Source organism: Tupaia chinensis, unplaced genomic scaffold (genome assembly GCF_000334495.1).
Source record: "Tupaia chinensis unplaced genomic scaffold, TupChi_1.0 Scaffold142716_1, whole genome shotgun sequence".
NCBI lineage: Eukaryota > Metazoa > Chordata > Mammalia > Scandentia > Tupaiidae > Tupaia > Tupaia belangeri.
In genome coordinates this window covers 7,548,883-7,553,403 of record NW_006202562.1, presented here as the reverse complement: position 1 = coordinate 7,553,403, position 4,521 = coordinate 7,548,883, and the positions used below count along the sequence as shown (strand labels likewise).

At 43.4% G+C, this 4,521-nt stretch overlaps 1 protein-coding gene across 1 annotated transcript in view; it reads left to right on the top strand.

Annotated features, from left to right (window-relative positions):
- Positions 1-4,521, top strand: part of DTD1 (D-aminoacyl-tRNA deacylase 1) — a 224,652-nt gene that overhangs the window by 203,260 nt on the left and 16,871 nt on the right. The gene's annotated exons all lie outside the window — the stretch shown is intronic.

The following is a 4,521-nucleotide window of genomic DNA, read 5'->3' as shown; positions in this document are numbered from 1 at the left end:
CTTAATGTCGTGCTCTGCCGGTCGGGGGAGCCCCCCCGCCCTATAGTGAAAATCTCTCCAAAAAAAAAAAAAAAGTGCAAAGTCCCTAACAGGTAACACATAGCTACCCCATCCACATTTTATTTGTCCAGATATGTGTTTAAAAAGAAAACGTAAATGCTCTTAAGTGGGATTTACTCTTTCCAGGATGGCCTCAGTCTCCATCATACCCTATTGCCTCATACTTAGCTATAGTACTGTTTTTGTTTTTGAGAGATTTTTTCTTTAGGGCACATGTGTGCACCAGAGAGACAGAGAGAGACAGACAGAAAGCAAGAAATCACCTCAAAGGGGGATGGCCACGCTGCAATCCCTTCTCCTCCATTCTCCTCTCAGAATCTTGGACACGCACGCACATATGCCTGGAGTTTTAAGTACTGGATCTGTGACTCGAACTGTGGTCAACTATGTGGGAGTCCATTATGCCATCTGCTAGTCCTGCCGTTTTACTTTTTTCGCTACCTATCTGGTTCCTCAAGGCATTTAAGTTTGCAGACCCTGCAGTGGAGCATTGTAACATCTATGTTCAACTAGATTATTCTTACATTACACTTGAGCATCCTAATGAAAAAGAAAAGCCCCTCAGGCCAGCCAGTGGCAAGATGGTTAAGATGGCTGGATCCCACGTGGCCAACTGCAGGGTTGGAGTCCCAGACCTGGTGGCTTGAAAAAAATGCAGGGCATATGTGTGTATACCCAAAATCCTGAAAGGAGGGAGAAATGGAGAAGGGACTGCAGTGAGAACATTCCCCTTGGGGAGTAGTTTTCTCACTTTCTCTCTCTGTCTCCCTGGCTGAGCTCATGCGCCCACTGGCAAAAATTAACAAGTGAAAACAAAACATAACAGAAAAACAAGCAAACAAAGAAAAAACTTTGAAGGAAAAAAGTATTCTACTCCGTGTTCGCCGATCATGTGTTCACAGAGCCGTAGTGGTTTATTGTCCTGGGCATGCATCTCCTGCTAATTTGAAAGCTGTTGACATTCTACATGAGCCCCCTATGCAGTACCAATTTCTCTTTTTTTTCTTTCTCATTTTTTTCCAAAAAAAAAAAAAAAAAAAAATCCAGCTGCTTCCTTGTCTTGAGATGTGAATTCCACATTTTGGCTGCACTGGATTCCAAGCTTTTCAAGAAAAGGCTGAAATGTATTAAGTTAGTTCACAATGTTCTTACAGAGAACTTTACTTTGCGGCGTGGTGCCATATGTGGTTGGGTTGTTTTAGGATAAATAATGTGGGAGAGTCAGTGTCGCATCATTGGCAGAGTTGGGAGCTGTGCCTGTGGCTTAAATAATGATCACATCTGACATATAGCCGTGGTTCATGGTGGGAGGGGATCAGGGTCAAGTGGAAGGTCAAGTCAGAGTTCCCATCTCGGTGCCATCTGTGGTGACTGTGCCTTGGTGTGGGTGCAGAGCCAGGCAGGTTCTCTGGGGAGCTGCAGAGCCCCCGCGAAGCCTGTGCTTGTTGGAGTGATTCCTCACCGTTGTCTCAGGATCTGGTTCTCCGTAGCTCCAAAGAGTAGAGAGTGAGCAACAGGCCAGATTGCAAATGGGCCTTTGCACGAGATTAAATATTAGCAGTGGGGTTGGTTTGGTTTGATTCTGTCGCCATTGATATTCACATTTTCTGTATTTTCACCTCTGAAGAAGAGAAATGAAATGAGAGGGCATCTTTTAAAAACAAAAACAGCTCTTTCTGAGACTGACTTGGAACATGCACAAGGTTCTTTATCTCTGTTTATGTGTGTGATGGGACTCCAGAAAGTTTGCAGAAAAATGGTACAAAAGAATCTTGAAATTTATGCATAGTTTTCTAATAATAAGCAGTTTCCACGAACTTTTTGAAGACCCCGCCCAATACCTCTGTACACACACGTAATAACACTCAGGTAAGAGCACATATATGGACACATACAATGCTAATTGCTGGCAGTAGGGGGCAGCCACTGCAGAATGCTGATTCTCAGAATTTTTAGATTTCATGAACCAGGACTACAGAAAATGGAAAGTAATTAGGGAGTCCAGCATGGACTACTAATTTCATTTTTTTTCAAGATCATTTAAAAAATTTTTAAAATGGTGGTAAAACACACATACCATTCTCCATCTTAACCACTGGTTAAGTAGTGGTACTTACATTCACACCGTGCAAGGGAAGATCATTTTGTACGAGAGCAAGACAGAGGGCCCCCCTCCTCCATATACTGTCCTCATTATTTCATAAAAGCAAGACTTTTTTTTGGTTTTGTTTTGTTTTGTTTAGTTTTTGTTATAGGGCACATATGCTTGTCAGAGAGAGAAAGAGAGAAAGAGAGAAATCATCCCCTTGGGGGAGGGGTGGCCATGCCACAGTCCCTTTTCCTCCATTCTCCTGTAGGGATTTTGGGCATGCACGCACATGTGCCCGGTGGGTTTTCAAGCTACCCCAAATGTGGAGTTTGCCAGGTGGGATCGAGCTGCCTTGATCTCCAGGCTGCCGGCTGGCTCAAGAAAGAGGATTTTAATGTGAAAAGAGAAAAAAGAAATAAAGACCGTAATCTTACATCTGAGGCATTTCTTCTTAATCTGTGAAGAGTAGTACCCAGAAAACTATTTGTCTGTGGGAAAATAATAGTACGGAGAAAAATATAGCTCTTTCTCAGATTTTAAACATGCTATATAACTTGTTGACATCTTTGTTCCTTTTCATTCCTACATAAAGTGCTGGTACGTGAACTGTTTGTTCCCAGGCCTGTGCAATAAAGCCTGTGCCAGAATGCATCAGCTATGGAACTAAACTCACAGTTACTAGGTGATACCTTCTCATAGCTAGACGTTGCCTACGACGGAAGCATGTGAAGGATAAGATTTTGGCATAAACATCTACCTCAGCAGTGGTCCAGGTGTCATATGCATTAGGTTGTCAGGAAAGTCATGACGTATTTTTTTCTTGTTTTTGTATGCAAGTAATATGCAGTTTCCATGACCCTGTAGTTCTTTTTATTTATTTATTTTGGAGAGATTTTTTTTTTGCTATAGGGCGCGTGCACTCGCCAGACAGAGAGAGACATAGAGACAGAAAGTGAGAAATCACCCCCCCCAGGGGGGATGGTCACGCCACAATCCTTCTCCTCCATTCTCCTCTCGGGATCTTGGGCATGCACGCACACGGTCCGGGCCGCGAACCCCGTTCGCCTACGTGGGATTCCAGCAACATAGCCATTACGCTAACTGCTGGTTCCCTGACCCAGTAGTTCTTGAACTGCCCTGGGCAGTAGCCCTGCTTAGATCTGGTTTGGTTCTGATGGAGGTAACAGCTGACAGGTGCATTTGAAACCCATGGGTATCCATTCCACTGTGATCCATTCTCCTCTTTCTGCTCCACTGACGTTGTTGGATAGTCTTCCTGTACCTTCTACCTACCATTTTTTTTTTTTCTTGAGAGAATTTTGCTATAGGGCTTGTGTGCTTGCTGGAGAGACAGAGAGAGACAGTGACAGAAAGTGAGAAATTACCCCCCCGGGGGTATGGCCTCGCCGCACTTTCTTCTCCATTCTCCTCTTGAGATCTTGGGTGGGCATGCACGTGCACACTCGCACGCACACACACACACACACACACACACACACCCAACATGAGTTTTAAGTCGCGGAGTCCAGGACTTGAATAGGAGTTGATTACATGGAAGTCACACAACGTAACCCTTAGACCATGTGCTGGTCCCACCTCCTACCTTTGTGTGTTAGCAATTGTACAGTGGTATTTTGTGTAAGTGGAATCCTACTGGATAGAGCCTTCTGAAAATTCGTTTTGCATAACATGATTTTAAAGACTTAACCATTTTGGTACAGGTAGATCTGCTTTACATATTGTTTTATGTGACCGTATCATATTTGTCTGCTCTCCTGTTTTTGACATTCGGGTTGTTTTTAGGTTTTTGCTAATAAAAGCAACACTAGAGTACATATTCCTTTGGTCTTTCTTTTGTCTGTCTTCTTTTTTTTAACATTCAGTCACTATGAGTGACTGGAAGGTGAACTGATGTTTTCATTCACAAAATCTAATCAGCATATTAATCAGGCTATCTGTTTAAGATAGCTTTTAAGATAACATGGTAAGTTGATCATTAGTAAGTTCGGTTTTCTGGACAAATTAAGAGCTGTTGATCATTCATTCTCTAGTCTGTTCATAAGAGCAGACATGCTCTGGCATATTGGGTGAAATGACTTTGTTGTTGGATGTGGGGGCAGGGACCATCAGGGATAGCTGGCTTTCCATTAGTTTTCCTTCTTTTTATGTGAACTAGAAAATGTTGATAGGGCCAGCAGGTGGCATGATGGTTAGGGTGCTGAACTTACATATGGTCATCCATGGTTCCAATCCTGGACCCCGTGGCTTGAAAATCATGTTAGGCATGTGTGCCCAAAATCCCAAGAGGAGAATGGAGGGGAAAGGATTGTGGCATGGCCAATCCTCCTTGGGAAGTGATTTCTCTCTTTCCC